This window comes from Podarcis vaucheri (genome assembly GCF_965113315.1).
Source record: "Podarcis vaucheri genome assembly, chromosome: 11".
Taxonomy (NCBI): Eukaryota; Metazoa; Chordata; class Lepidosauria; order Squamata; family Lacertidae; genus Podarcis; species Podarcis vaucheri.
In genome coordinates this window covers 29,251,984-29,273,640 of record NC_138749.1, presented here as the reverse complement: position 1 = coordinate 29,273,640, position 21,657 = coordinate 29,251,984, and the positions used below count along the sequence as shown (strand labels likewise).

Below are 21,657 nucleotides of genomic sequence, written 5' to 3'. Positions count from 1 at the left end.
TATCATTGCACCCCTACTTTTGTTGGCAAGGCACTCCTCAGTGGGTTGTTTGTGGGTCCAGGTACTTGTTTTATGCAAGTCTGCTATATCTCAGAAATAAGAATAGGCTGAGCACATGGGTAAAAAATGCCTGCATATGTGCCTACAGTGGGCCTTAGTTTTTCAGAAGTTAGGAAGGATAAGGAATTTAAGAGAAGGGAGCAACAACCCACAATGCAAGTGCATACAGTCAACCACCCTCATTAGTATGGGTGGGAAACGCTGAGATATAATTCAACTGAAAGCACTCATTGTTAGCAGACCTTGCAGCTAGGGTGAATTAGATTGGAAGAATCACTGACAGTTTCTTGAGTTCAAAGGTTTTATTCATGCAGGAATTATTTACAGGATGAGTGCAGATGAGACAGAGAAAATAGCAGAGATCTTGTCTCAACAAGTTGGGAGAAAGAGAAACAAACAAAATGGCTCTGTTCTTAGGGGAAGAATTAACTAGACAGAGGCTATGCAAACATTGTGTAGTATTAGCTAGAAGTTTAGTAAAAAGGAAATGCATTCACTTTTCTCTAATACTCTCTGCTGCAGTCTGTGGTGTGGCAGACATGGTGGGGAAAGCCCATCTTGGGGTCATAGTTGTTGTCAAAGGCATGCACTGATCATGTAGACTGAAGTTGAAAACAAATGCCTGATTATACCAGGGATGGGGAACCTGTGGCCCTCCAGATGTTGTTGGACTTGCATCACTCCAACCATTGGACCGGATTCTGGAGGCCCACAAGTGTAATTCAGCTAAGGGACAGTATATGTGTATATGTAAAAAAGCATCATGTATATATTAAAGATACCCTGGAACTCTCTTTGTTTTAAGTTATTCAGATGCAAATTTTGGGCATTGTGTACAGCCAAAAGCTATTGATAGATACATCTTTCAGAACAGCTCTATAGGAAGTGTCAAAGCTCCTGACTGGTGCTTCACAGCACCAGATTGGAATCATGGAAATAGGTTTTCAAAATATTAGGTAAATGTGGAGGTGGAGAATTCAGATGGAGGTACCATTAGCAACATGTTGCAATGTCGTTGATCAAATACTCGGAAGGTGTTGAAGTCTTTCCAAACACAACCAGAGTTCTAGGTGCCAGCACCATACAAACTACAATCCTTTTTAGGAATATGATTCAACATGGCATAAGGTTATTTGACAAGGAGCCTGCCATTGTGTCTTTAACTAGCACAAAGGACAGTCAAGATTAGCTACCCTAGAGAAGTGATGGTTTCATGAGAACCACACCCCCAAAGTTGCCTATTTAGCAGCTGTAATAGGACTTTTTCAGTTTCATAAAGTACCTTGATAACTGGAAAGTGCCAGTTAATGGCAGAATGTTCCAACTATGAATTTCACAGAGATTAATCTACCCCTTTAGAATCCTAAGAAGCCAATCAAGTGGCCGCCCCAATCTTAGATGTTTTACAATCTCTGTGGGCACAAAGCTCAAACGGAAACTACTGTTCAAAGTCTAAACTGTCATCTTCATCTTCTTCCAGCATAAAAATACAATTTTTTCACCATATAAAGATTTTTTATAATAGCAATAAAGCAACTCTAGAGAACATGGTTGTCTTGAGATAGTTTAACTGTGCCTGGTACCTCATAACACCCTGGGGATGTGGCCGCCTCATAATAATCACTTTCTTTAGCATGCCTTGCTCAATTAAGGAATGGAGCTAAAAGGTCAGTGCAGGATAAAAATGTAAATCTGAAAAGTTTTCATCTTGACCCTAACTCCTTGTCATAAAACCTAAATAATATTCTGCTGCAATAATAGCGTTCTGAATCTCCACCCTGATATGTTAAGCTGGCAGGAACCAGGATATGTTTTGCAGACTAGCACACTATCTTGGAGCAATTAATTCAAAATAGATCATTTGCTTGCTTGTTGGGTGAGGAGATGGGCTAAATCACAGCTGTTCTGCATGCCAACAAAGGGATATTTATCTCTTCTCGTAGCAACTCTAGTCAGAAGCAGGTTTTTACTATTAACATTGAGTTGGTTTCTATCTCCCCTCTCTTGCTGCCCCCAATGGCCAAGGCTAGGCATACAATGCATTAGAAAAGCTAACATTTTACATTAAGGCTGGGCCTACATAGGACCAATCAATCCAGATTTAGAAAAATAATGACCTGTGTTTTAAACCGGTGATGTGTACACAACCATAGTTTCAATGGTTTCAACACTAAGCCTGCTGCAGTTATGGAATCATGGGATACATGCAACCTATTATCCGCTGTGATTTACTAAGAGGGTTCCTTTGAAGAGTCCATCCATACATCAAGTAAGGGGCAGTGGGGCACATAGGGACACTTTCTTTTTGCTGCCCTACTATTTTCTTTTGGCTGCCTTGCCAAAATTCTTTTGTAAGCTTTAAACATTTGGACATAGAGTTGAAATGAAGAGGGAAGCAGAGAGAATCCCTAGGGATCAAGTTATATGTTCATCTTACTCCTCCTGATCTCTCTCTTTCTCTCTCCCCACTACCTTACGACCCCTTCCTATTTTCCTCAAAGAGAAGGAAGTTTCCCTGCTTTTATGCTGCTACCTTCTCAGGAAGCCTCTGTGAAGGGAATGCAGAATCCTCTTATGAATCCCTTGTTGGAGAAAGGGTAGATGCCCTCCCCAAAGTCCACATTTTCAGTGAAAGGCCTGTTTAGTTCAGCTTCTAGTTGCTTTTCATTGGGTTCAAATTTTAAGCATTAAAAGGCCTTAATACATTTTAATCATTTTTCTGTTGTATCTCAATCTCTGCCCCTAGAGCTAGGACTTGGATGTCCAAATAAAACTGGAAAATTCAGCTGTAGAACAGGTTTCCACTGTTTGGTTTGTAATCATAGAAAGACAGGATATACCTATAATAATCTATATGTATTAAAAATGTGTTTATGGGTGGAGAATGAACCTGTACAGCAGGGTACCTTCCAGATGTTGTTGGGCCACCAATTTTCAGCTCTAGTGAGATGTAAATTATAGGTTATTCTGGAAAGGAGGAAAAGACTCAGTCTTTTACATGGAAGACGCTTGATGCATATGGGGACTGAGAAACATGGCCTGTTGCATTCCTAAATGCCAGCTCAATAATCAAGAGATGACAGTCCCGGAAACATACCAGAACTGCTTTATTTCCTCGCCACAAAGCAAATACATCTATATATCACCTATATTGCCTCCAAGAAGAAGAAGAGTGAGAAATTCAAGCACACATCAGCAGGATCGCCGCTCTGGAGGCAGAGGCGGAGCTCGCTGCTCTGGCACCTCAGGGGGGCGCTGCCTGCGGCGAGCATCCCAGGGGGGCGGGGCAGCAGTCACTCCTCTCAAGGATGACACCCGGGGCAGGCCACACTCACTGCACCCCCTTCCTCGCTAGTGTCTGGAGGGGCAAGCTTGTCTTGGACTTTGTTGAGTGGGAATGGACCTCCTGGTTATGGAGGGTGATGTGGAGCACCTCATCAAAGTGTCTGGTTGGGTTAACCAGTGTCTACATCCACCTTGCCCCTGACAGTAGGCCCAAGAGCCCCACTGTTTCCACCATGGCCCGCCACTCGAGGACTCCAGCCGGCGCAGCATTTGGCTCAGCTGGCTTAGCAACAGGCATTATGTGTATTTTAATGAACTGAATAGAGTGAAAGATTATGAGTTGGGGGGGGGGCTTGGAGTACATCTGTATGCAGGAGTGAAGCGGGGGAGAGGGTTGCTGGAACCCCGGGTGCACAATTTTTAGGGCCGCCCCCCCAGGAATTTCTGTCCCATTCTGCCTGCTGCTCTGACCATAGTTCCTTACCAGGAAAGTAGTTGTTATATTTGCAGTTTGCCCATCATAAAGAGCAGAATACCCACAGTCAAAATGGCCTTTTATTTTTACTGTTGGCGATGTGAAATTTCTTCCTCACAATTAAGTGCACTTGTTCCAATAGTGCATGCCATGAGTCCCTTTCTGGATGCTGTTATTGATATCATTTGAGAGAGCAAGGAAATCCCACAGCACCACTTTAAAAGCCTTTTAAATGTTAAAATGTTTTATATCCTGAGAGGCTGCTCTGGTGAACTTTTCATTTTATTCCCCACATGCATTTTTAAAATATGGTAAGTTTTGGTGTTCCTTAAATATGAATCTTCATAGCGGCTAAAAGACTGATCAGGAAAGCAGAAAGCTCCCAGTTTGAATCTCTTCTCTACCATGAATTCACTTGGTAGCCTTAGGCAATCTTCTTAACTTCTGCTCTCATCTGCAAAATGGGGGTAATACCATGCATTTAGCTTACAAGGCTCTTGTAATAATTACAAGCTATTGTATGTGAAATGCTTTGAATTGTTATACAGTTGCTAAGTATTTTTTGTTGTTTATATCTGATAGATTTAAAAAATAGGCTACATTTCACAATGACTTGATACTTTCTGAAGTCTCACACCACTGGTATTATCTTAGGGTTGGTAATAGCATAGCACTAAAAGTAAAATCAAGATTATTGTTTTTAATTGTCTGGTAAGGGCTTCAATTTATTTCAGAGTACAGTAATGCACTAGATTATTTCCTGCACATTTTATACTCCGGCTCTAGAACAGAAAGCAAATACTGCTTTCCTTTCCCATTAGAATACAAAATATCATAATGGCATCCTGATTTTGGCAGCTATTAATCTTAGCACTCCCTCAAGTCAATGAAAATGCTACTTTATGTGGTGCACAATGACATTAAAGGCATACCTGTATTCGAAATGTGCCTGTTTTGACAGAAGAGATAGAGATTTAAACAGGAGTTTCTGCTCTGGATCTGTTCTGTGGCATAAATGATGGATGCAAGAAAATAATACATATTTTCATTGCTTTCAAGTAATAGAATCTTCATTTCATTCATGGCCCTGGCAAATAGGAATGAAAGTGTGATTTCTGTCATGGAAACAGTTGCATGTCTTTCATTCTCTCACTGCAGAAAGAAAAAAAAGGGGGGAGAGATATTGTGTTGAGAAAAATAATCTGATTGATATCAATTTAGATCTACTCCTGAGTACTTCGATAATTGTTTTCCTGTGGCATCAAGACTTGCTCAGGGTATGTTCCACCTACAAAAAGGGCTACGGTACAAAGTGCCATTTTAAGTAGCTCTGGCTGTCCAGAGCTTTTGGGGCTTGAGTTCTTTCTCCCACTGTCTTCATACTGTTTGGCAAACCACTTTTGAAACTGAGGAGATTCTCAAAAGCAGCATATTATCCTTTCTGCTGTTGAAATATCCCCCTCAGAATAGAACTTGGGAGTACATCTTCATTTAGTCAAAGTAGTGATGTTAAATTCTCGAGAATAATCTTTTGGAGAATATTCTCGATTAATGAGGTGTGTACATTTAAAGCAGCTGTGTAGACCAGTGTTTCCCAACCTTTTTTGGGCAAAGGCACACTTGTTTGATGAAAAAAATCTCGAGGCACACCACCATTACAGCCCCGTGACGTCAGCGCGCAGCGTCGCGCCGGGAGGGACGCACGAAAGTGTAAGTTTCAATTTTTTCCCCTCCCCTCCTGTGTAAAGGGGAATGCACTCTGCTAAGTAAAGGCACTTGCCACAGCAGCGTCAACGTCACAGCACCCACCGGCACCCAAGAGAGAAGGGGTCTCAGCAGCCCTTTTGCCAGGAAGAGGAGCAAGAACGAGAGGAGGAGGAAGAGGAAGAGAGTCCCCCCCAAAAAAACATTCTCCTTTTGATCTTCCTTATTTGCAATTCCTCATTGCAAAACAGCGGTTGATATACAACTGATTTTTTTGTTATTACAGTCCCCACCCCCTCACCTAGAAAAACACTACCTGTCAATTTTATTATTATTATTATTATTATTATTATTATTATTATTATTATTATTATTATTATTATTATTCCCCGTCACTCTGGGAGGCTGAAGCCCTTTAAGGCTTCCTTCTGTCCACTCTCTGTGAATTACCTGCCCGGAGCGGGTTTCTGGGGGGGGGGTGCTGCTGCCGGTGTCCTCCCCGTCGAGTCTCGCCTTGCCCGGCGCGTGGCGGCCGCCCTTTCCCACACTCTGCTGGCTGCGCTGCCAAGCCCCGCGGCTCGGCCTGTCAGCGTTACCAGGCTCGGCGGGCGGTAATTCCCGAAGAAAGCCGGCGGCGCTTGAAGAGCTGGCAAGCCCCCATTTGCATGTCTGTTTTCCGCAGCCCTTGGAGAGGATTAAGTTCCCTCCTTCCTGCTGGGGAACCTCCAAGCTTTGGGGGTGGGGGGGGAGGAGGCAGCAAAGCGAGGCAGGGAGGAGAGCGCGGCTTGGCTCCTCGCCGCCGCCGCCCCGCCTCTCGCCGCCGGACTCGCCCGCCTCCCTCCAGGCAACATCTCACGGCACACCAGGCAACATCTCGCGGCACACTAGTGTGCCGCGGAACAGTGGTTGGGAAACACTGGTGTAGACGACACAGAATTTACAGTTTGTAGAGAATATTCTCATCTCACATCACTAGGTAGGCGTCAGTGTCAGTAATTTCAATCTGAACTGGAACCAATACATTGATTATTGAAAACATGTTTATACATGATACTGACAGGATTATAGTTTTTTTTCATAATAACCTCTCTATTGCAGAAACATTTCCATTAATAGAAATATATTTTGTACTTGGCAGGTCTCATACTCTCTCACACAAGCACGTGCCACTTGCCCTGCAGGCTCTTTCAGCTGCAGAAGCTCAGCACTGCCTCTGAAATGTCAGTCTTTTTAGAAAAAGAAGTATGTTGTCTGTTGAAGCTTGACTATGGAATTCAGAAGTTGGTAACTTGACGAGTTTATTAATAAGGTTTTATACAGATCTCTCGTAGAGCTCTTCATGCAGTTGTGCACCAGGGTTTCTCTTACTCCAAGGGCAAAGAAGGAAGGGGTGTGTGTGGGGGGGTATCCTTAAAGCAGGGATAGCTAACCTGTGGCCCTCTGGGTTTTGCTGGATTACAACTACCCTCATTGATCTTTTGAGAAGTAGAATCCAACAGTACACAGCTAATTCACAGAGCCTAAATATAACACAGCTGATTTGCAATCAGGAAAGGGGCAGCTTGTTGCTGGTGATGCATCATAGTCTTTGTTTTTTGAGCTTGAAATGCCTCCTGTATCTGGAGTCCATGGTGAAGGGCTTTGGGTCTGATCCAGCAGGGCCCTTGTGTTCTTTAAAGTCTGAAATCAAGCTGAAAGCAGATTCTTGAAGAGAAAAGTTGAATCCACCCGACATTTGATGTAATGTTGTCACAAACTCATTTTTAAAATTACGGGAAATCATTTCAAGGATAATGGAAGTAGTGTATTGTTAATTAGAATAACTTCTAATGGTGCAGGCTGCATAATGAGAGAAGGGCAGATGCTGCCATAGGAAAGAAACCCAAATTTGAATGCATGCTCCTCAAACAAACCCTGTTGGCAAAGGTACCATTAATGTTGGGGGAAAATGTATGTAGGAAAACAGGGAGTAAGGCTACTTAGCCGTTCTTGTTCACTGATTCTACCTTGCAAATGCAAATTATCTCCTACATCCTGCTTATTTAGTTTAGGTTCAAAACCACTGGGACAATTGCTTTGCAACTTGCAATTCCTCTCTTTATCCTCTTTGGTGTCTTTATGTGGGCTGTGGGGGGGGTCCTGAATTGTTGCAGTTTACTAACATTACATGCACTTATTGAAACCTAGGTGCTCGAGAACAAAGCACTGAATGTAAATGAAATACCACATTAAAAGCGGTTTGTTTGTTTTGTTTGGGTTTAATAGGGGAAGACCTGCTTTTAGAAATCAGGGGCGTAATGTGAAGTGTGGGGCCTCATTAGAACAGCCATTCCTGGAATCCCAGCAAAACACTTCACAATTCACACAATTCACGCAGTTTTGTTTCTCTGCAACTAATTATTTCTATGTTCCGGTAATGCCCTGGGCCTTCAGGAGAGCTGATTTTACCTCTTTCCATTTAGCGTAGGCCACAAATGCTTAGAATAGAGAGGTGAGTGCCTTTTCCTGCTCTTTGGCTCCAGCCAATTTTATGTTATAAACAAGATCAATTAGACTGGTGTTTGTCCTGACTGTTTCTCCTTCCTTTCCTTTCTGGCTGTTCAACCTGAATACCTTCTCCAAAGTACTCCCTCCTCCCTGCCCTTATCTACAATATTTTGTTAAATGTCATAATAAATTGATTGTGGGAGCCTTAAAGAGAAAGGGAGAATAGCGAGCGACCATGTAGGGCAGATTAAGAATAGAAACCAGAGCATGAAGAGATACTTCAAGCTTTTGCATTTCCCCCTGATGAGGCATTCCCTATTTATTAAAAATAAATTAATGCACTGCTTACGTTGGCCATTTTTCTGGCTATATCTATTTTCACCATTAATTAATGGAGAAATGAAAGATTGTGCACAGTAAGCCTTAAACAGTATGAATGAATAAATGGGAGACCTGGGTGAATAGAACTCCTCCTTCCCCTCCTTTTAGAATACTGTATAAGGGCAGTGAGGCTTGCTGCATAAATAAGCACAACAGTTCTGCCTCTTTCTTTTTACTTTTTATTCTTTCCAATACTAGACTAGTCACACACAGCAGACAACAAGAATCAGAGCTCTGGAGTACTGGGCAGAATCTGGATCAGGTTAAGAAAAGTTGAGAACCTTTAATACAGGGATAGCCAACGTACAGTGGTAGCCACTCCAACTCCCATTTGCCTCAGCCAGCATGGCTTGTCATCAGGGGTGATGGGAGCTGTAGTCCAACAATATATAGAGGGCACCATTAACCATTAAACTAATAATATGAATATACAGATGACCCAGCCACCCAATATCCATATTACCCAAAAAGGCCTTGTGAATAGGTGCATCTTGAGTTGACAAGAAAGACTCGGTAATGAGACTGATTGACATACCTCCAAAGAGAGGGCCTTCTTTGTGGCAGCACCGCAGATCCCATATTGAGTCAGTGCCTGGCTGGTCATACCCATTGGCAGGGTGGCAAGAAGGGTGTCCCCTGCAGATTGCAAAGTCTGGGCAGACAGATAAAAGGAGAGGTTCTCCTTTAAGTATTTGAGGCTCCCGCAGTTGAGAGATTTCCCATGTCAGCGTTAGGCTTTTGAATAGGGCATAGTAGCATATAGACAGCCAGTGCAGATCCTGGAGAATTAGCATTTTTGTCTCTAGTTTGATACGTAGTTCAGCACTCCAGCATTCACATTCTGCACGAGCTGCAAACTTGCAGACAGTTTTCAAGGGAAGCCCCACTCTCTCAAGATCTCATCTTGAATACGCATATATTTTTTCCAAACTGAAAGGAGGACATAATGTAACAATATTTTAATACTTTGTTATTTTATTTTAAAATTATATCCCACTCATCTGCCCCTGCTCACAGTACCTTTAGGGTGGCTAACAATAATAGTAAAACCACTAACAACATAAGTAGATCCCTGGTGGCCCATATATCCCAGTAACCTGTTATTGCAGTGGCTAACCAGCTGCCTATGGGAAGCCCAAAAATAGTTCCTTGGTGCAGCTCTCCCCACTTGAGCCCTCCACACTTTCCCCACTTGAGCCCCCCAACTACAGTGGTACCTTGGGTTACAGGCGCTTCAGGTTACAGACTCCACTAACCCAGAAACAGTATCTCGGGTTAAGAACTTTGCTTCAGGATAAGAACAGAAATCATGCTCCGGTGGCGCAGCAGCAGTGGGAAGCCCCATTAGCTAAAGTGGTGCTTCAGGTTAAGAACAGTTTCAGGTTGAGAACGGACCTCCGGAACGAATTAAGTTCTTAACCCAAGGTACCACTGTACTGATATATAGATATATAGATATAAAGATATAGATATAGATATGTGTGTGGGTGTATGTTCAAAGAGATCAAAGGTTGGGTTTGGGGGCAGGTTCATGTCACAGTAGCATCCAATCTAAACATTTGTAAATAACTATTCGAACCAAACATTCTCACATGTATGTACACTGACATTTCAAGGTGCACAAGTCTGCGTTAGGCAGAAAACTCCTACCTCATATCTCTTAAAACCCTCAGAACCAGATACTCCATATGATCTCTGGGCAACTGCAGTTTCTGTATTCAAGGATATGTTACTAAAAACAAGCCTGATCAACACATCTTGATTCCTATTGTATCCATCAATGTCGGAAGGACAGCGTTGATGCAGGCTTTTGGGAGGGAGCTGCTGGGGAAGGAGATGCAGCTGCAGAAAGCAATCCTGAAGTTCTTGTGGATCTTGGCTAGGGCAAGGGAGAGAAACCAGCCAGCCCTAGACAAATGAATAGCCCACCAAGTATTCTCTAATTAAACAATAACAATTCACAACAGTGGAGGAGAGTAAGAGATCGTGCTCCCACTTTGTTTTTAGGTACAGAAAATCTGTTCTCAGTGTTTGAGGGTGCCTGTGGAGGGGTGCCTGGGACAACCAGACCGAACTGCACACACAGGGTTTCTCCCCTCCCATGCAAGGGATAAATCTGTAAAAATGTGCAAGTGGAGCCACTGAAGGAAATCTGCAGCAGCCCATCCCAGCCAGGCAAGATGAATGGCAGAGAGAATGGAGGCTATTTGAATACTGATGTGGCCCTCACTTTCTTCCATTTCCATTAATGACATGCTCATCAAGGGCAAACAATGGGACCGGCTGCCGGTGCCTGTCACACTGTGTGGGTGCTGGGAATGCCAGGCTGTCATCCCAGGGCTGCATTTAGAGACCTGCACGCTAATAAGAAGTGCTCTGTGCCATCAATGCAGACAGGTGCTTCCGAGGCTGGGACATGCTCCATTCCCTTCTCCCGTAACCCTCCTCTTCTGGCCCCCCTGTCAGACACCATGAAATGCACAAATTAACAGCCCCATCATGTTGGGCGGCTGCTGCTGATGGTGAAAGCAGAAAATCAAGTTGTCACCCAGGGTGCAGCTATAAAGCCACAGCCTCATTTCTCTCTGGGTGCCCTATAATAGCAAATGCCAGACAGCTGGATGGATGGGAAGCTTTAGATTAAGGCCCTCATGCATTCTGGCCAGAGAATTAGCACTGGTGTATTTCCACTTGGGTTATTTGTGCACAATGCAAACATCTGGGAAAAGCCCAGGCTTAAGGGCATATATATTACCTTGCTTCATCCCGTACACCGCAAGCAATGAATACAACCAAAGTAGTAAGAAACCACAATAATTCCTTCCTCTAATCTACCCTCCACAGCTCAAAAAATTCTCAATACTGACACTACTAGACTTATTTGTGACTTCATGGTACTGAGAGGGCTACTTTTCTGTTTACATGTGACAGATTGTGCCACAGTGCAAATTACTGAAGTTGATTACCTTTGGTCACATTTCTAAACTCAATAGCTTCAGCAATCAATACAATCAATTGGGGAGGTGTTCCAATTTCTGGCTCTTATCTTCAGGAAGGTAAGAAAGAAAAAGGCACCTTTCTGGGTATTCCCAGTTTATTGCTTTACAACACTACTTACCCTAATATTCAGAGGCAGAGTTTAATTTAAGTCAGCATTAATTAATATTTTGATATTGGAACATATTGTCAGTAGTAGGGCTCAGCTGTGGTACATCTGAAATTACAGTTAAAGTGGACTACCTTTGAGCATGTGCAGAATGTCCTTTCCTTCCTTCACCGTTGGGTGTCTATAAATTCACAGTGTCAGGATTTGGCAACACATGGGCTTTTAATAAATCTTATTTTAGAAACTTATTTTACATGGTGACAGCAGTCACGAAATTAAAAGACGCCTGCTCCTTGGGAGAAAGGCGATGGCAAACCTAGACAGCATCTTAAAAAGCAGAGACATCACCTTGCCAACAAAGGTCCGTATTGTTAAAGCCATGGTTTTCCCAGTAGTGAGAGCTGGACCATCAAGAAGGCTGATCGCCGAAGAATTGATGCTTTTGAATTATGGTGCTGGAGGAGACTCTTGAGGAGACACCATGGACTGCAAGAAGATCAAACGTATCCATTCTTAAGGAAATCAGCCGAGTGCTCACTGGAAGGACAGATCGTGAAGCTGAGGCTCCAATACTTTGGCCACCTCATGAGAAGAGAAGACTCCCTGGAAAAGACCCTGATGTTGGGAAAGATGGAGGGCACAAGAAGAAGGGGACGACAGAGGACGAGATGGTTGGACAGCATTCTCGAAGCTACAAACATGAGTCTGACCAAGCTGAGGGAGGCAGTGTAAGACAGGAGTGCCTGGCGTGCTCTGGTCCATGGGGTCACGAAGAGTCGGTAACGACTAAACGACTAAACAGCAAATTTTAGAAACTAAACAGTATGTCAGAGATAACACAGAGATAAAATCCAGACTATCAGAAGGTGGAATAAACAACATGGATGTACACTAAGTTCTACTGGTACAACATAGATTGTCCAGGAACAGGCTCTTCAATAGATGCACATGCATGTGTATATTTCGCTTGTGGTTCATCCAAGCAACTTACTCCATTGTGAACTCATGAGCTAAGGTAACATTTCTTGAAAAATGTTGAGAGGATTAACTGCGACTAAGGTGAATGATCCATTCAGATGTAGTGTTTTCACTTGTAGACATCTGTCAAACTTTATGTACATGTGCAGACAACTAAACATTTTGGGACTAAGTGTTCTGTTTTGGTACTTTCAGTTCCTGCAGCAGCCACTCAAGAGATGAAGGTGGATTTAACCTATTGCAGCCTTCAAGGTTTTTTGGACCAGACAACTTGTGGATTTTGTGAATGCGTATATATAATCTTTCCAGGGATATAACAGACTGAATATATTTATATATACTCTGTCTTTCATGCAGACACACAGCATCACTGTAATACTCATTGTGGGGTTTTAATTCATCCAGAGATGACAACTGATCTTAAGATTCCTCAGTTGGGGTCCTGGCTAAATTCAAAAGGCCATCATCACTTCATGGGAGAAAAAATGAGACACCTGCTCATATTATATACCTAACACAGACAATATATTTATCCGCAGAATGGGGAGAGGCTTATTGATAAATGATGGTGACAACTACCTATAGCAGAAGTGTAAACATTTACCCCACATGCTGCCCCATGCCACTGATAAGTAATGGAGAGGCCTGAGCCCTTCAGACTCCAGAGACTTTAATGACATAATGGGCATAGAACTTCCACATAAAACAGGAAGAGCAACTAACGAAACTTACAACATAAAACCCCCCTCCTGTCATTTTTATAGTAATAGTAAAACACTTTATTGAATTTATGAGCTACATAATGACTATGAAGAATGTAACTTGAATTAGAACCAACTTGGAAGTATAATATCACTATAAACCTTTTTCTATTAGCCTGCTCCTTTATTATTTTCTTCCATTGCCTTTTAAAAAAAACCAAAAAATCCTAAAGGGACGTTTACTTTCTTCAAGATCCTCCCTGGAATCTAGTTCACAATCTTTCTATAAATTCTAGGCTTTTCGAAAGGCTAAGAGCAGCACAAAGTAGCATCATTTCAAGTTAAATAAAGTTTTGTAAAATATACAATACCATTTAAACAAAAAAGATATAGGATGGTTCTTTCATCATATATCTGACATTTTCAGATAAGACATGCAACACAATTTCTGTTCTTTATTATTGTTTCCAGAGTGGTAGTCATGTCAGTCTTTTGCACTGAAAAACAACAGTCTTGTGGCACCTTAAAGGTGAACAAGATAAACAAATCTATTATGGCATAAAGTTTTGTGGACTGGAATCTACTTCATCGGATGCATGAATTGTTAACTTGAGCTTTTTTAAAAAAATAACAATAATACAGACAGCTTCTCCTTTTTTTGGGGGGGGGGCGTATTTCTACCAGTCTTAAATTATTTAAAGATGTGTGCATGTGAGTTAGAACAGAATCCAAGACAGGCTTGCTTTTTGTCCATCCATTTCTTGAGGTGTGATCTAAAACACTGTTGTTAAAAGCCTAGGGGCTATTTTATATCCAGAGCCATTATTTTTGTGGCCAAGTTTGTAAATGAGCAATTGCAAGGGTGGGAAATGTACATAACGCACTGAGAGCAGGATGTTTTACTGTGTTTTCCAATTCCGCTTTACTTCTTTAGTCTCTTGCCGTCTCCAAGGGATTTTCTGAAGGGGCAATAAAATAAAATGGGTGAAACAAAGCCATAAGCCGGTTAAGTCTGAAAGACATGTCATCTCATCTAAAAAGAAGAAACGGACCATTTCCACACGTAGAGCTGACAGCAACGCCTGAGCTAGCAATAGTGCTATTCCATTTGATTTATAGAATAATGGGGTGACAAATGATGACAAAAATAAACTTTTACTGCACTGAACTGCTCCTTTATTTATGAAATTTGGCCAAGTAGTGAAATCTTTTATCTGCAAGTTGTAACATGGAGTGGAAACGAGCGATTATGGTGTGGTAATAGTAATCCAGTGATGGAGGCCGAGTCAGTTGGAAATGGATTGAAGTAAAATAACTACTGCACCATGATAAATGTGAACAGCGCTTTGCTGACAGATGATCTAACAGGTGTTCATAACAACTATATAAGAGGATTTATTTATGACCAGCCACAGCCGCAGCACTGTAAATCAGCTCCAGCAGCTGCACACCACTGAAACCAAGTCCCTGATGGAGGAACGGTGCAAGAACCCAAAGAACACAATTCACTCCAGAATCATAATCACCAAATAACACTTTTTAGGCAATTATACCATACTGCAGAAATCAGAATGACTTTCAATTACGCAAAGTTAAGCTGCCAACTAACTTTCTCAAAACAAACAAACAAGCAGTATATGGACTAGCATGACAATAGGGTGCTTTTAGGAGACAACAGTCGAAAATCAGAACTTGATGGGACTTACACCATAGTAGGGTTTTGCAATATATATGAATTTCTGACCCAGGAAAACTGTACTAGAAGCCACCATATCATCCTATGGCAGGCACCACTGTTTTAAGAGTGAGAGGCTAAAGGCTTGTTTACTCCACTTTTCCAGAGCAAGGGCCAAACTGTGTCCAATTCTGGGCACCACAGTTTAGGAACGATGTTAACAAGCTGGAACATGTGCAGAGGAGGGCAACCAAGATGACCAAAGGTCTGGAAACCAAGCCTTATGAGGAACGGTTGAAAGAGCTGGGTATGTTTATCCTGGAAAAGAGACTGAGAGTGAGAGGAGATGTGATAGTCATCTTCAAATCTCTCAAGGGTTGTCACATGGAAGATGCAGTAAGCTTGTTTTCTCCTGCCCTTGAGGGTAGAACTCAAACCAATGACTTCAAGTTACAAGAAAGGAGATTCTGACTAAACATCAAGAACTTTCTGGCAGTTCTTGATGAGCTTAAGAGCTGTTAGAAAGTAGAACGGACTCCCTCGGGAGGTTGTGGACTCTGGTTCCTTGGAAGTATTTAAGCAGAGATTGGATAGCCCCCTGTCATGGATGCTTTAGTTGAGATTCCTGCATTGCAGGGGGTTGGACTAGATTACCCTTGGGATCCTTTCCAACTCTACAATTGTATGATTAACTCTAACTTGCAATATGGAATCCACATTTAAGTTAATATAATGTTTTTAGCATCAGTACGTCTCAGTTGGTTTCTCAGAAGAGGGTTGTGATGCATCTCATCTTAGGTAGGTAAGGCTGGATGAGGAGCCACAAACTGATGCTCAATTAGCTAGTCCAGTCTTTGCTCCGCGTTAGGATGGTTCAGCTCCACGTACCAACCAATGCATTTTAAACTATGTATACATCCTTGCATCAGTATGTTCTAGTTAATCACTAGGGCTGCAATATTTAATTGGTTATATAAATTGATTTAAAAAAATTAATCGGGCAAACTAAAGAAGTACTTATGCAGATAACAAGTACAAGCTGAAAAGAGGTTTTTGGTCACAGATTATTCAGAAATTGTCTATCCGCTTCCAAAATGGCAAGCTGTAAGTCGTGAACCAAGGTGCATGGTTCTTTTCCTTTTCAGTGTTACAACAATTTTGATTTCAAAACATCTAATTGAGATTTCATGTTTTAAATATTTTGAAAACAAGGTGATTGTCTCAAACACTCAAACACAAATATCTCAAATACTTCAGCACAAAGTACTTCTCTACACTAGCTTAGGGCTCTGAACAGAAATGCAAAAATTAATCACCAACATCGTCAAGTGTTTTTCCAGAATCATGCCAGCAGGTGGTTGAACTAGAGCAGGGATGAGGCATCTGTGATGTTCCAGCTGATCCTTCTATCAGCCTCAGCCAGCATGTCCACTGGTCAGGGATGATGGGTGTTGGAATCTAGCAATGTTTGGAGGTTTGCCATTCCTGTACTTAAGAGTGAAAAATGCACACCAGCAAATCATCAGTCCACACTCTTCTGGGTATGTTCAAAATGTAGTGATTTGTTGGTTGACGAAAGATACTCCTTCCAGATATATGGTCACATTTTCAGTGCTTTAAAATAAAGCTCTCCAGAAGTTCACAGCTTTCTGCTTTTGTTAAAACCTGATGTAAGGTTGCTTAGTCCCTCCCTAAATCTATCCTTCCTCTTTACTATCCCTGTCCTTGAAGACTCCCTCCCCTGCCCACCAGTCACCAGTAATGTCAGATACATTACCTGTTTTACATCCTTTATGTCACGTCACTTCCTTCACCCCAAGTTACTTTCCCAATATAGGGCAAGTGATGATTCAATTTGACTCCACTACATCCTCCAAACTGTTATTAAAGCTATTTCTGGTACCCTTGCCAGAAATGGATGCTCTTCCACTTTGTGTTCCTGTTGGATCACCACCCTTCTGCCACATCATGAAGTCCTTGATTATCCCATGAAACTTTGGGCCACTGTAATAACTATGCCTGGATGGCTCAGCAAAATGAAATTTCAAGTGCATCCTTCCAGCATAGCTCCATACCAAGGACTATAGAAGTCTCCATAGAAAGTGTTTTTATTGTTTTCATTATTCCTAAGACTCAGGGCCAAGTAACAATTTAAAAGAGAAGTCACAAGAAGGGCCAGTGATAATAACAGACCCTACCCAGTTGTGATACAATTGGCCAGAGAAAATAACCTATTACTGGCCAATTAAATATTTAATAAACATTAGCTTATTACTCAACTGGTAACAAGTTTCTTCACTAACAGGGAAGTTAATTACATATAGAAACCTTGTTAACGAAATAATGGGCTCAGGTAGAGTTCATAATAATTTATAGGATAATCCATTTCCTTGCCAGTGCATACATCCAAAGAGGATTGTTGGCAAGGTTTCATAGAATTGCTGTATAAATGAATTTTGGAGATCACCTCTGGTATTTTGAGGTCTATGGAAGCACAGTACAAGCTGTGCTTGCTTCTCCAGCTCACTTCCTCAACCTGGTGCCCTCCAGATGTCTTACACTGCAACTCTGATTAGTTCCAGCCATTGAGCACATTGTCTGAGGCATTTGGAGGGCACCAGGCTGGAGAAGGCTGATCTAGTAAGACACTTTTTAATCATTCAGCAGATCAGTCAACTCTTTCTTCAAAATGAAGCAAAGGTCCTAAATTCTAGTAACCCCATTTCAAGCACTTCAGCATCAAACCTCATGATGATGAGCTGCCAAGATTCTGGTGCCTTAAAACTAGTTTTTCAATGGACATTTTACTATACAATAGAGAAGTGCTTCTGTCTCCTAAAACAAACACAACGTATGGAGAGGAAAAAGTCCAAGAGCTGGTGCAGCTGGGCTTCTGAAAAAGCAATGAAGTGCTAAAAAGGGAAGATTCCAGAGCTGGACTAGCTGAGGAAGCTTTCACGCTTTCAGAAAGACTCCAGCAAAATACCAGAGAGGGTTTAAAGGTAGAGCAGTCAACAGTTGGATGAAGCAACACGAAGAACAGATTAAATGTCTCCATACCTTTCCAAAGGAGTAACTGAAGTTTCCAAAAATAATGGATTGCCTTCTCCTGGTTGCCTTTTGACAGCCAGACTGCATGTGCATGGGCTCAGCTTTCAGTCTGCCCAATTCTCATCCATTGGCCTTTCTTTCTGTATCATCTGAAATGTACTTGAGGAAGGGCCTTCTCAGTGGCCAAACCTAATCTTTGGAGCAGTTTATGAGAAAGCTTCATCTAGCCCTCTTGTTGACAGCCTTTCACACACAGGCAAAGGCTTTTTGTTTAAACATTTGGCCCGCTGGGCTGACTTGCTTTGTTTTGCTGCTCTGCATTTTAATATGCATTTGTAAACTAGTTTTTGAACTAGCTGCTGATTTTGTCTGCTCTTATCTGATTTTCTTGTGGCTTACCTGTTTTTGTACCGTATTTTTCGCTCCATAGGGCGCACCTGACCATAAGGCGCACCTAGTTTTTAGAGGAGGAAAACATGAAAAAAAATATTCTGAATCAAATGTTGTACTAAACTATTTAAAGCAGCGAAGCGGGTGGCTCCTGTCCGCTTTGCTGCTTTAAAGCGAGCCTCAGAGGAGGGAAGGAAGGAGAACCATGGCTTATCTAAGTCCAGTTAATAATGCTGAGCCTGATTTTATATGCATCTCAAAGCCCTTGACATATATACATTATAATGACAAGCTGAGATAGGCCTCCTGCATAGGAGGAGGGGAGGAGAAGAGAAGAGAGGGAACCATCATAGCTCAATGGGGAGAGCATGGAGAAGATCCCAAGTTCAGTCCTTGAAAGCTTCTCCAGGTAGGACTGAAGGTATGTCTCCTGAAACCCAGGTGAGCCTCTGCCCATCAGTGAAGACAAAACTGAGCTAAATGGGCTCAGGGGTCCTGACGTGGTACAGGGAAGGTCCCTCTGTTCCTGTTTAAATTAGCCCTTTCTTCAGAACCATGGGGACTACAATCTTAGTTTGTTTTTAAAGGGAACAGCTGTAACCTCAGTGGCTTTGCATGCAGAACACCACACGTTCAGTCCCCAGCCTCTCCAGGCCTGAAACTCTGGCAAACTGCTACCAGTCAGTGTTGACATTACTAAGCTAGATGGAGTAGTGGGTCCGACTCCTTATAAGGCAGCTTCCTAGGTTCCTATTAATGCTTCAGATCTGGGTGTGAGGCTTGCTGTCACGTTTAGTGTGGCGAGGGTGGTTCTTTGCACATCTGGAAGATGACTGTGTTACCTTCCATCACCCTCTTGAAGGTGCTTTTACAGCTCAGGGAAAAGGGCAGGCAGCCACAGCATGTGTAGACTGTAGCATCCTGAATTAAGGGAGGGATTCTCCTTGCAGCCAAAGGGTTGTTTGAGGCCACCACGAAAGAGCTGATCTTAAGCTTGAAACCAGGACTTGCTCTTTAACCATGCTGCTCCTCCAGTTGCCAATGCCATCCATGTAACCTTGTGTGAATATCAAGTGTGGGTTGTGTCCAGGAACCTGGGAGGATTTCTTTCACATGAGTGCATGTTTTCGTCTTTAAATAAACAGCCCATGCAAGTTTCTAGCTCTTATGGCCATGCCTGGCTGTCTCAGTGGAAATCTGGGGAGGCTGAGGTGGACTTTCCACTGGTCAAAGTCTTCCTGCCCAGCATCTATTTCCTGCCCTCTTTCCCCACTGAACCCCCACACCCTGCTTCAAAGCAAGCCACGGAGGGGATTCCCTCCGCTTTTTACACGGGTGTAAGCTGCTCCCCTCCCACTTTCCTGCTTCAAAGGGAGCCCGGGAGGAGGGAATCCACTGCAGCCTTGAGGAGCGAGAAGGATCCATGGGTCCCCTCCTTCCCTCCTCCGTGGTTGCTTTGAAGCAGGAAAGTGGGAGGAGCTGCTTACACGGGTGTAAGCTGCTCCCCTCCCACTTTCCTGCTTCAATGCAGCCTCGAGCAGTGAGAAGGATCCATGGGTCCCCTCCCTCCCTCCCTCATGGTTGCTTTGAAGCAGGAAAGTGGGAGAGGAGCTGCTTACACGGGTGTAAGCTGCTCCCCTCCCACTTTCCTGATTCAAAGGGAGCCCGGGAGGAGGGAGGGACCAACGAAATCCCCTTCCCTCCCTCCTCCCCGGCTCAGCTCAGCAGCCACGGCTCTTGCTGGGTTTACAATGAGCCGGAAGGAGGGACAGACGGCAGTCCCTCCTCCCGCCTCCCTGTAAACCCAGCCAGACACACTCTATGCAGCTCTTGCTTTAAAGGGAGAGCTGCGCAGAGCTTGTCGGCAGCAGCGGCTGTTGCTGGCTTCGCTCCATAAGACGCACAGACATTTCCCCTTACTTTTTAAGGGGAAAAAAGTGTGTCCAATGGTGCGAAAAATACGGTATATTAGTTATTTTTCATTTTAGATTTTATTGTTGACTTGCCCATTTTTTAAATAGAAAAGTGAGGTATAAATATAACAAGTAATAAATCAAGGCTTGGGGTACTTCAAGAGTGTGACTGCCTGCTTCTTTCCTGCAGCCTTATAGTAGCTAGAATGCCGTAGGGCAGAGAATCTCACTGATCTACATTGCATTTGTGGAGATAGCTTGTTTCCAATTTAGGAAACTCAGGAAGACTTGCTGCTGCTGTATTCTAATGATAGCTCTTTGCTGTTTTAGAAAGGGACCAGAGATATACATTTTCTGCCAATGCTTTAGTACCTCCAAATTCACAGTACTTTGTATAAAGCAGCAGGCTATACATGAAAAATGTTCACACTCTGAACTATGGAACAGAGTACTGATGCTCTAAGGGCAGCGAAGAAAAATAAAGGGGAGAAGGGGGTGCAATTTACACTCTTTTTTATAGTGTACATGTGGGATTTTGTGTCAGCATCAATTGGATAGGTTCTCTTTCTATTCACTTGTTAGATTTCCTTGGTAGTGAGAGGGATTGGGGGAGCCCAAGGTGTGGTTGGTTGGTTGTGGTTGGCTGTAGTGAGGTCTGTTTGTATTTGTGAGGCAGTGGGGAGGGTTTGTTGGGTCAAGTAAGCCATATTGATTCATATACTATTGGTGGGTTCTTGTTGGGCTGTGTATGTGATAAAGGGGAGCCATACTGGAGTGAAGGCATCCTCTTCTATTTGTCTCTGTGTCAGTTTCAGTCCATTGGTTAGCTTTTCTGGTAAAGCTGTTTCCCATACAATTTGGTACCAGTGGTCCATGTTCACTTCTGACAGGTCTCTCCATTGTCTGACTATGAGGCTTCTGGCTGCTGAGAGTAGGTGGTTTATAAGCTCTTTATAATGTGAGTGTTCGTTATGATCTTGGCAAATGTTCAGTAGGGCCAGTTCTGGGGTGGCTCCCAATACCTGTTTAGTTATTTTGCATATCTCTTGTAGGACTGCTGTCCAAAAGGGTTGGATTTTGGAGCATTCCCACCACACGTGGAGGTACTGCTGGATTGTTTAAGAAGGTGTTAGCCAGGGTATTTGGGTGTCCCCAAATTTGTCTTGTATTTCTTGTGTCGGTATGGGTTTGTTGTTTATGGTGTAGACCTTTGGCTTGCCAGGTTTTTATCTGGAGGTTTTGTGCTGTGTGTTGGAATAGTGGGTGGTGAGCCACGGGTGTTAGTGGGGCTGGGCACAGTTTGCCTGCTTTTCTGTTCCATGCTTTAAGCATGGACTGCATGAAGCTGTTTAGTGTTGTGGGGATTTTATTTAGTTTGTTTTGGAAAAATAGTTATGCTGTTGTGGGGGTGTTTTTGATGGAGTCTCTCTCAAAGTGGACCCACTGTTTAG

At 42.9% G+C, this 21,657-nt stretch overlaps 1 long non-coding RNA gene across 7 annotated transcripts in view; it reads left to right on the top strand.

Annotated features, from left to right (window-relative positions):
- Positions 1–21,657, top strand: part of LOC309514725 — a 152,427-nt gene that overhangs the window by 94,926 nt on the left and 35,844 nt on the right. The gene's annotated exons all lie outside the window — the stretch shown is intronic.